Source organism: Elephantulus edwardii, unplaced genomic scaffold (assembly GCF_000299155.1).
Source record: "Elephantulus edwardii isolate Elephantulus edwardi_28Jun2011 unplaced genomic scaffold, EleEdw1.0 scaffold00027, whole genome shotgun sequence".
In the NCBI taxonomy this organism is placed as follows: Eukaryota; Metazoa; Chordata; class Mammalia; order Macroscelidea; family Macroscelididae; genus Elephantulus; species Elephantulus edwardii.
Window position 1 is genome coordinate 16,953,822 of NW_006399777.1, and position 11,586 is coordinate 16,965,407.

Sequence of the window (11,586 nt, forward strand, 5' to 3'; positions counted from 1 at the left end):
TCTAGCTTGTTGAAATTCGGGTTAGTTGTTGTTTGGTGCCGTTGAGACCACTATGACCCACAGTGACCCTACGAACAACAGATCTGAACTCTGTTCTATCCTGTGCCATCCTCACAATATCTGACACACTCAAGATCATTGCAGCAGTCACCGTGTCAATTCACTTAGTTGAGGGTCTTCCTCTCCTTCGCCAACCCTCTGCCTTTCCAAGCATGATGCCTTTCTCCAAGAACTAGCACCTTCCAGCAACATGTCCAAAGTATGTGAGAGGAAGGTTTCACCTCCAAGGAGCATTCTGGCTGCACTTTCTCTAAGACATACATATTTCTTTGTTCTTTGGGCTTATTTAGTTTAATGCAAAATTATGTATTTTCTCATATGCTTTCTTGGGGAGAAGGACTATTAATATGATCCTATTATAATCTTCATCTCACACACTTTGGGCACATGGCCAGGAGGGATTGGTCCTTGGAGAAGGACATCATGTTCTGAAGAGTGGAGGGAGAACAGCATAGGAGAGGAAGACCCTGGATAAAATGGACTGACACAATAACTGGGGTAATGGGTGTGGATGTGTCTCAGTCAGTGAGACTGGGGCTCAGGATACAGCAGGCTTCAGAGCTGTTGTACATGGGTTGTTATGAGTCACAGGAGACTCGATGACACATACTAACAAAAGCAATTATAATCGACTGTCAAGGACCTTTAGGAGGTGCAAAGGAGCAATGATGTCAGTTTAAAGACTAAGGTGCACCTGCCTCAAGCCATTGCCTTTCGATTACATGCTATGTGTCTGAATGCTGGACAATGAATATGGTTGACTGAAGAAGAATTGATGCCTTTGAATTGTAGTGTTGGAGAAGAGTACATAATATCCCATGGGCTGCCAAAAGAGCAAATAAATACATCTCAGAGAGATGTGCAAACAGAGTGCTCCTTAGATACAACGATGGTGAAACTTTGTCTCACATATGTTGGTCATGTTGTCAGGAGGGACCAGTCCTTGGTAAAAATCATCATACTTGGAAATGTGGAGGGTCAGTGAAAGAGAGTAAGCCCTTCAATGAGATGGACAGACAGAGTGACTGTAACAATGGCCTTAAGTACATCAGAGATGAGGAGGACAGCAAGGTTCAGATCCGTTGTTCATAGGGTCACATGAACTAACAGCACCCCAACATGTATAACACTTTTATAAGTAAGATGCTTTACCTTGGTTGATTTTTTTATTTTAAAAAAATTTAAAAATAAATTTTTATTATTAGCCATTTTTTAGTGTACAATTCGGTGGCATTAATTATATTCACCTTACTGCGCTGACAGGGAGCTCTGATGGCCTAGCTTATAGGGAGTTTCACAGCTAACCCCATAACCATACCTTTTATATATATATTTTGTTTTTGTTTGTTTTGTTTCATTCATGCTCATTTTGTTTTAGACAATCTTCCATTTACATTGTCCTTCATATAACCATTCATACACATTGCATTTTGTTAAGTTAATTACAATAATATGCCTGTATTGCCCTGTCTTTTCAAATCCTTTTTAAATTTAAATTTATTATTAATTTCAGTAAAAATTTCTAGAAACTTTGGATTTCCATTCATTCATTGTTGCACTTTTCTCCCCTCCCAACCCTCCCCCCTAGTACACTAACTACCCTCTTGCAAAAGTAAAAGACAAATTCTTTCACTGTTTTACAAACCCTCCCCCAGGTCCACTCCACCATGTAGCCTTGGCTCTAGACTCCTGTCATGACAAAAATAACTAATTACATATCCCTCTTAAACAGTTTTCTTGCTCATCTGTTTCAATGCAAACCAGCCTGTATTACTAGGCTATATCCCCTTTGTCATGGTATATTTCTCTTGTTAAATTCAATTTGCAAGTGTTTCATCTACACTGTCCTCTGCTGGAATGTAGGCCCAGGAGGGCAGGGCCTATGCCTGTCCTGTTCTCTGCTGTTTACCCAGCCATCTGACACAAAAGGTGTTCAATGAGCCTTGGTGAATACATAGATGAATAAGTAAAAGTTGCCTCTGTCTCCAAAGAGCTGTGTTTGAAATAATAAGCCCTGTGTTACGGGAAGTATCTGAATGTGCGTGAGCTATCTAAACCATGTCGGCAGGGCCTCAGTGCTTCCACACACAGCTCCCTCAGCCTGAAGGATCAGAGAAGTTCTCACCTAGGCTCCCTCGCCCCAGAGGGTTAACCCAAGGCGAGTGAGGGAGTGAGCTGTGAGTAATTGTGATGAAGCAGAGATTTCTAGACCCTGTGACAGCCAAACCTGTCTCCACTGATAGGCCTGGCCTCAATACAGCTTCTGGAAAAGCTTTTTTAATGCTCCCTCAGCCTCAGGCTTCTCCTACAAAACCAGAGCGTGAAAACGAAATGAACTAATGTCTGAAGACCTTTTAGAATGAGCACAATGGAGAGGAAGCATAGAATAAGGATCTAGTACAAGGGGGCAACATTATTATGACAATAAGGCTCTGTTGGCTTAACGGTTAAAGATTGTGCTACCAACTCAAAGGCACACAGTTCGAATCCACCAGCTGCTTCACAGGAGAAGGATTAAAATAGCTGGTCAGTCTTCCCCAGAGCGTCAACTCAGAACAATCCAAATCCCAGGAGAGTTTGGGTGTCCCCCAGGAGGGGTCAGCAGGACAACTGGGCACAGAGGAGGATTCCTTCAAGAACCCAGGTAGGACAGTCTTTCTTTGTCTCCCTGAATGGGAGTTTAAGGAACAAGAAAAACTGTCCTCCCTCACGCCTCTTCAGGTTCCCCGCCGTGTGTCGGGGCCCATTTTTGTCCCCTATATTAAAAATAGTACAGTTTCAATACAAAGACGCTGCCTGAGTCTAATGTGGGTCCCACATCCAGGACCATGTGCTGTGAAACTTTCGGGCCCAGGTCAAGTTCCTGCCATGCGGAAGTGTTTAGGGAATGCTGGACTCACAGACATGAAAGGAGACAGAAAACATTTTTCTGCAGCTGGAATTTAGACTTCTACTTTAGTCTAAGCGCCAACCAAAAGGCGCAGAGTTTGAATCTCTCTCTCCATAAGAGAAATACAGGCAATCTCCTCCAGTGTGATTTACAGCCTCTGAAAACGCGCCGGAGGACAGTATTTAACAGCTACAACACTCCTAAAGGACAAAGTAATAAATTTGTTTGTTAAAGTCCTTTAAAAAAGTGTGGATCCCAGACTGCTCTCTCCCAACGAAGTGGGAATTCTCTCCAAATTCCTGCTTCAGGCCTCCAGCCCTTTTCTCTTCCGCATACCAGTCTTATCAGAGCAATTCCGTGAATCCACCAGGAATGCATGTTTTTGCACTTTGAGCAATCAGGGTGCCTCCCTCCGCCCTTCCCTTGCAGGAAGCAACTAAGTAGCGTGGGTCAGGCTGGCCTCGGGCCTTGGGCCTGAACTGCTTCCACCACCAGGTCCAGGTGAGCCCTCAGGAGTGAGCGCTGCACTCCTCCTGCAAGGCCACATTCCCGAACACCTCACAGAGAGCTTACTAATGCTCTGAATTCCAGAGGAACCTGGCCAGTGTCGTTGATGTGGTTGTGTGCCAGCTAGCTGGCGCTGACCCATTGCTGACCTTCCAGTGGATTTTCAGAGATAGCAAGTTGCACAGGAGGAGAGACTGCCCATCCTTCTCCCAGGTAGAGGCCAGTGGATTCGAACTGTGGGCTTTTGGGGTGGCAGCACACCTTCTTAGCACTGGGCCTCTAGAGTAGCTCATAAAGTATCAGGCTCCTGACCGAAGGGTCAGCAGTTCAAATCCACCAGAGTGAAAGACGGGCAATCAATCACCTCCTGGAATGGTTTGTTGCTGTTCTTAGGTGTCACTGTGTCAGGAGAGTGGTGACAGCAGGGCTGACATGACAGTCCTTGGGGAAAGTTGGAGAAGAGAGTCAGTATAGAAGGGAGAATTGCATCAAGGGAACCTGAGGGCTGGAGGAGGTGTGACAGGATGTGACAAACCACAGCTAAAGGTCTGGGACCTAGTTCCACAGACAGACAAGGTCTCAAGATTATCTGCAAGGATGGTTATGACAAAATCAGCTATAATCATGAACCACTAACAATAACTTCAAGATGCAGCCACAGAGACAGACAAATAATGGTTCACTCAGCAGCAGATTAGAAAACCAGTTGATAGCCCACAGATTGCATTTAGTTTCTTCAGTGACTAGAATTATTTACCAGCATGAAAGAGAATGAGGGGGTTTAAAGGACCAAAATATTCCACATTTCCAGCTTCTCCCCAACACCAGAAATTAGCCATGGCAGGCTCATGGTTCTACGCCACACTGCTTTACAAAAGATTTAAATAAAGGAAGCACCTGTCTTCTAAAAATGAGAAAGACCCTCTAGGTGACCACTCTTTTCACTCGGTCACCTGTGATGTTTCGTGCCAGGCCCCATAGGCTGTGAGCTTAACTCTTCTGTGCGTGGTGTTTTGTTTTGTGCACCGAGAACCTTCTCTTTCCACTCTGAACCCTCCACGCTGATTACCACTTTTGATCCCCCAAGAATCAGCTTAGATGTCACAGAATATTACCCTCATTACCCAAGATTGAGTTAGGTCACCTCGTTTTATGATGCCATTACACGCGTGTAAAACTCTCCAGCTCTAGTATAACAAAGCAGTTCTCTTAAAAACAAAAAGAAAGAAAGAAAAATCCCGAGGCTGAGAAAGAGAGAAGATGAAAAGCTGTTACAGACTGTTGTTGCTATTACACACCATAGAGTAGACACCCTTGTAGACACCCTCGTAGACACCCTGTGAACAGCAGGTCTGAACCTCTGTAACCCTCATTATCTCTGAGACACGCGAGCTCATTGGCACAGCCACCGTGTCAATTCATCTCAATGAGAGTCTTCTTCTCTTTCTCAGACCCTTTGTCTTTCCCAAAATGCAATGAAGTGTCTCTCCAAGGCCTGGCAACTCTGGACAACGTCATTGCCTTTAAGGAACACTCTGGGTGCACTTTCTCCAAGACATATCTGTTTGTTCTTTTGGCCAGCCATGGGATGTTCAGTGCTCTTCTCCAACACCACAACACAAAGGCAACAATTCTTCTTTCATCCCTATTCATCATCAACCTTTCAGACACACATGAAGCAACTGACAATCCCAGCGCTTGGATCAGGCAAGTTGACATCCTTGCTCTTGAGCACTTTGGAGAGGTCCCTGATTGCAGGTTTTCCCAAAGTAAATCAGAGAGTTGCATAATGACCAAGGAGGATAGAAGGAGAATTGATGCCTTTGGCCTGTGATGTTGGAGAAGAGTATTGAGAGCACCATGGACTGCTAGGAAAACAGATTTATCCTGGAAAGGGTTAAACCGGGTGGCTCCTTGGAGGTAAGGATTCTGAGGCTCCATCTGACATGCTTTGGGCATGTTGTAAGGAGAGACCGGTCCTTGGAGAAGGACATCATGCTTGGGAGGGTGGAGGGACAGCGCAGGAGAGGAAGGCCCTCTAAGAGGTGGATTGACTCAGTGACTGGGGTAATGGGGATGGGTGTGTCAGAGATAGTGCGATTGGCACAGGTCAGAGCAGAGTTTAGGGCTGTTGTACATAGGGTCGCTATGAGTCATGACTCGATGGCACATAACAACAACAACAACAAAAACAACCCATCTTCTGATTTCTTGACTGCTATTACCTTGAGTATGAATTGTGGATTCAACAAAAATGAAATAATTGACAATTTCAGTCTTTTCTCCATCTACCATGATGCTGCCTATTGGTCCAGTGGTGAAGATTTTTGGTTTTTTGGTTTTGAAAAGTAATCAGTAATGAAGGTTATATTCTTTCCTGTAGCAAGTGCTTCAAGTCCTCCTCACTTTCACTAAGCAAGGTTGTGATATCTCCATAGGATATTGACGGATCTTTCTCCAACCCTGACGCCACATTCTTCTTCCCATAGTTCAGTTTCTAGGATTATTTGCTTAGCACATAGGTTAAATGGAGAAAGGATACAGCTCTGATACGTATCTTTTTTTTTTTTTAATTTTATTATTGTTTTTGTGTTTACCATCAAATTGGATCTGACTGGTACAGGAAGAGATTGTCCCTCCTTCTCTAGCAGAGCATCTGGTGGATTCAAACCACATACCTCTGGGATTGCAGTGCAGCTTCTTGCCTCGAGGCCACCAGAGCTCCCTTGACATAAACCTTTTTTTTTTTTTTAAAATAAAATTTTTTATTTTAAATGTCATTTTAACAAAAGTTTACAGAAAACTTTTATTTTTATTCATTCATTGTTGTACATTTTACCTCCTCTCCCTCCCTTCCCCGTCCTCAAGCTTTTTCCTCCACTAGTTTATTTACAAAATTCTAATACAAATTCAGACAAATTCTATTTCTCTCACCACCCCACCCAACAAATTGTACAATGATTAATGCCCCCTTCCCCCTATACATCCACATTCCTCTTCTTCCAGCCTCTCCCACCCCTCCTGGATCCTTAAGCATTAATCAAATTCTTATATCTTATTTCTTATTTCTATTTTAAGTATGTGATACAGATAGCTCATTATGGTAATTTGAATTTTGATAGGAAAATGAAACAGATAAACACAAACACACCTAGAAATTTGTCCCTGATTTCATAGTTACTAAGTCACAAACACATCATGTGTACATTTGACATCATTAATCTTATACTTTTTAGAAACTTTAACATTTCCAAATCAGTAGGGATTATTCTGGCACAAAATAAAGACATTATGATTTAGGTAAATGATGCTTTAGTAACAAATAAAAGCCTCATTATATATGTTTGTTATAGGGTGATTTTCTTATTAAAATAAAATATTACAACTTGTGGTGTTCTTCCTAAGTTGCCTTTTGTCTGAAACATTCATCAGAAACACTGAAGTTATTTTATTTTTTTAGCGTACTGTGCCATAGACTCATCAACAACCTACATTATTGAAATTACAAAACCTTGCTTGCTCAAAGTGGAGAAGATCTCAGACACTTGCTTCAAAATATCGAAGACAACAGCTATCAGTATACATTACATTTCAACATCAAACAAAATTCCTCAGCATTGGTCCATAGACCAATGAGAGATGAAGAAAAGATAGTAGTTGTCAGTTATTTTATTTATGTGAATCCATAATCAATATCCGTGGTAATAATGGTCAAGAAATCAAAAGATAAAAAGACATGTTGAGTTGGAAAACTTTTGTCAGGGAGCTCTCCAAAGTGTTCAAGAGTAATTTTATCTGTTTAAAGACCATGTACAAGCCATGTTCTCAATTACTTCCCATAATCTGAAAGTTAACTATGAATAAGAATGATCAAAGAATAATTGATGTCTTCTAGTAGTGGAGACATATACCTGTTTTAAATTTTAAATTATACACTATTACCTTGCTCTGTTCAGACAACTGCTTCGTAGTCTATGGATAGATTTTTGCATAATTAGCTAATTGTGTGATTCTCATTCTTTTCAATGTTAGCAACAATTTTGTTATGATCCACAGAGTAAAATGTCTTTGCATAATCCAATAAAGCACAAATAAATAAGTTTTTGGTTTTCTCTGCTTTCAGTCAAGATCCATCTGACATCCGCAATGATATCTCTTGTTCCACAGACTCTTCTGAATCCAGCTTGAATTTCTGGTGTTTCCCTATAGATGCACCATTCCAGCCATTTCCCCCCTCCCCATTCCAGTCATCTTAAAATAATCTTCAGCAAAAGTGTACTTGCATGTGATATTAATGCTATTGAATGATTTCTAGCTTCATTTTGGATAGATTTCTAAAGAAATGGGACTAAATCTGGATCTCTTTCAGTCAGCTGGACACGTGGTTGTGTTCCAAATTTGTTGGCAGAGAATAGTAAGCTGCATGTGTTTGTTGAAACATATCAATTGGTACTTTCTAATTTCCCAGGGTCTTATTTTTTGGTCAATGCCTTCAGATCACCTTGAACATCCTCTTTAATTACCTCTGGTTCTTGATCATATGCCTCTTCCCGAAATGCTTCAGTGTCTCCCAATTCTTTTTGGTACAGGGACTCTGTGTATTCCCTCCGTCCTCTTTTGATGCTTTCTGCATCGTTCAAAGTTTTGTCAGTAGACTCCTCCAGCTTGCAATTAGAGGCTTGAATGTATTCTCCAAATTAGGTTAGAGGAGATTGGCTTGTTACAGAATAGAGGAGACTAAGCCAATGTAAGGGAGATTCTCAACAAGACAGATTGATACACAAACTCCTAAACAGTCATGAAGATGATGCAGGGGTGAGAAGTGTTTTGTTTTGTTGTAAATAGTGTTGCTATGAAAAAAGAAAATGATAGTGGAAAAGAGAGTCTGTGGTTTAGCTCATCGCATGGTGGTGGTGGTGGTTGTTAGATACTGTCAAGTCAGAATTGACTCATAGCTGACCCTTCAGAGGGTTTTCAGAGGCTGCAATCACATGAGAGAAGATTGTCTATATTTCTCCTATGAAGTTGCTGGTGGATTTGAACTTTGTGCCTATGGACTGGTAGCGCAACTCCTTACCACAAAGCTACCAGAGCTGCCAATGTCAACGTCTTAGTTTTGACCTTCACTATATATATGGTTTTGTGACCTGTTAACATTAGCAGAAGCTGGGTGAAGGGCACAGAAGAACTCTACATTGTTTTTGCAACACTTCTGTAAGTTTAAAACAATCTCAAAATAAAAATGGTAACATGATAAAGGTTGTGTGTGATTCTTTGCTTTATGCCTGTGCCCCCTGCTAGGTGGTGAGCTTTGCGAGGGCAGGAATCATGAATACGCTGTCTTCTCATCGTTACCTGCCTTATTTCTGGTAACGTTCCTGACATACAGTGGGCAGTCGGTGCCTATATAAATAGATGTTAATTGGCCTGCGGAAACGTCCTTGGCACATTATTAATTGAGAAACACAGGACAGAGGCCATTTCTCTCTCTCGATGCTGTTTGTCAGTGAGTCAGAACCGACTCATTGCTGACCCTCCGGAGGGATTTCAGCATCAGCAAATCACGTGGGAGGAGATTGCCCGTTCTTCGCCTGCGGAGCAGCTGGTGCATTTGAACCACATGCCTTTGGGATTACGGCACAGCTTCTTACCACTAAGCCACCAGAGTTTCCTCTCTAGTGATTCAAATTCACCACTGGCTCCTGGGAAGGAAAACGGACCATCCCCTGTTGTGGGATTTACAGCCTCAGAAACCCAGTGAAGGGGCAGTTATGAGTCCATTTCCACTGGATGGCAAGGGGGCGAGAATATGGCCTCGTGACAAGAAGCTGCGCTGCAATACATGGTTTGGAAGAACGAAAATGGTGCAGAAGGAAACTGGCCGTCCCTCTCCCTCAGAGCCGCCCGGGAGACACCACACTGGTATGGTAGCTTGATAACAACATGACTTCCCACAAAAGCCCTCCCACACACATATATTTCAAGCTTTGCATATACAAAAAGGTAAAAGGACTGTAAGGATTTGCTAATAAAATGTTGCTAGTCATTATTTCCAGGAAATAAAGCTATTCATAGCTTTCTAAACATATTTTAAAAGCCAACGAAGTACGACTGGTGTGTGTTACACATATTTGTTTCAAAGAAAGCCATGAACGTTGCACCACGGCTAGTGTCCTGTGTGAAGGCCTGGGAGCTTTGAGTAGAAAACACAGACTTTTGAACCCCAATAAATGGGGACCCAGCTTTATAGCAATTCCAACCAGTTCAGGGGAGAGATGCCAGAAGGAGGATTTCATTCTCTCAACTTCTTACTTTATCTCTTCAGCCAGTTAATATTCCCTGAGCAAACTTTTCTAACAAAATTTTTTCTGCCCTAAACAGATTTGTCCTGGAGAGGGTTAAACCGGGTGGCTCCTTGGAGGCAAGGATTCTGAGGCTCCGTCTCACTTACTTTGGACATGTTGTGAGGAGAGACCGGTCCTTAGAGAGGGACATCATGCTTGGGAGGGTGGAGGGACAGCGCAGGAGAGGAAGGCCCTCTATGAGGTGGATTGATTCAGTGACTGGGATAATTGGGATGGGAGTGTCAGAGACAGTGCGATTGGCACAGGACAGAGCAGAGTTTAGGGCTGTTGTACATAGGGTCGCTATGAGTCGCAGGAGACTTGACGGCACATAACAACAACAAAATTGTCAATGGCTATTGTTGTGTAACAGACCTCCGTCAAAATCAAACTGCTTAAAACAGCCATCTTGTTATTTGCTCTCAATTGTATGAGTCAGCTATTTGGGCCGGGCCCCTATAGGAGAATTTTCAGCTGGACTCACCATGGTCACTCCACAGCTGTGGTCGTCTGGTGGCAGAACTAGGTCTGGAAAGTCTAAAATGACCTCATTCCTGGGTCTGACTCTGGGTAGCTGTAGTCAGTGCAGTGAGCCTTGTGACTCACGCGATATCCCGCGCTCTGACAGCTTAGTCTCAGCCTCTTCTCATTGCAGCATGGAGGGATCTCAGAAGAAAAAGCACGCTACAGAGCTTCGTGCGGACGGGGCTGCTCCATTGTGGGGGGTTAAAGGAAGACAGAGCCCAAATTGGAGACGTGAGGACACTCTCAATCTTAGCATGGAAGAAGCAACAGAATCCCATTGAGAAGGGTTATGAAGAGAGACAGAAGGAATTACAGCAGCCATCTTTACAAGCAATCTATCTCAGGCCTCAAGTTCTGGAAGAATTAGGATGAATGGATTGAGGCCTTGTTTTTGAGAAAGAAACTGATCACGACGCACTGCCATGTGAGGATGAAGGTATATGGGAGAAAACAGTGAATTTCCTGGTGAGTGGGAGGGGATTTTTTGTTGTTGTGAGGTACCGTGCAGTCAACTACGACTCAGGAATTGTGGGAACAACAGCTCTGAGCCTTGCCCCGAGCAACACCCTCCTCAAGCTCTCCGCCCTGCTCCAGCCCCCTGGGATAGTCACCCTGTCAATCCGTCTTGTAGATGGTATTCTTCACTTTTGCTAACCCTCTACCTTTACCCCCCATGTGGTCTCTCTCCAAGGCCTGGTCCCTCCTGACAACATGTTCCAAGTACGTGAGACAAAGTTTCCACCCTCCCTGCCCGTAGTCTGAGTAAATAAACACTCTGGCTGCACATCGTTCAAGAAAGATTTGCTTGGGCCGCGTAGCTGGAGCGGATCCTCGCTTGCCACGGACACGGATAGGTAGAACTCTTCTTGTGTTCAACAGCAGGAGCAAGCGGCAGTGCTTGTGTTAGCGTGAGAGGCACGGGCTTGTCAAACCAGTCCAGGTATGGTGGCCCAGTGACCCGGCAGCTGAGTGGTGGTGATGAAGGTGGCTCTGGGGGTCAGAACAGCACGAGTGGCTACAACCAAGTATCACAGGAACACTCCAAGGGTTTTATTTCTTTTTTAATTATTATTACTTTTAATTCTCACCACTGGACCAATTGGTAGCATCAGGATGGATGGCGAAGAGATTGAGATTGTTCACAGCTTCAGTTTGCTCGGCTTCACAGTCAACACTCTTGGCACCAGCAGCCAGGAAATAAAAAACGTATTGCGATGGGAAAGTCTGTCATTAGGGAGCTCTCTAAAGTACTCAAGAGCA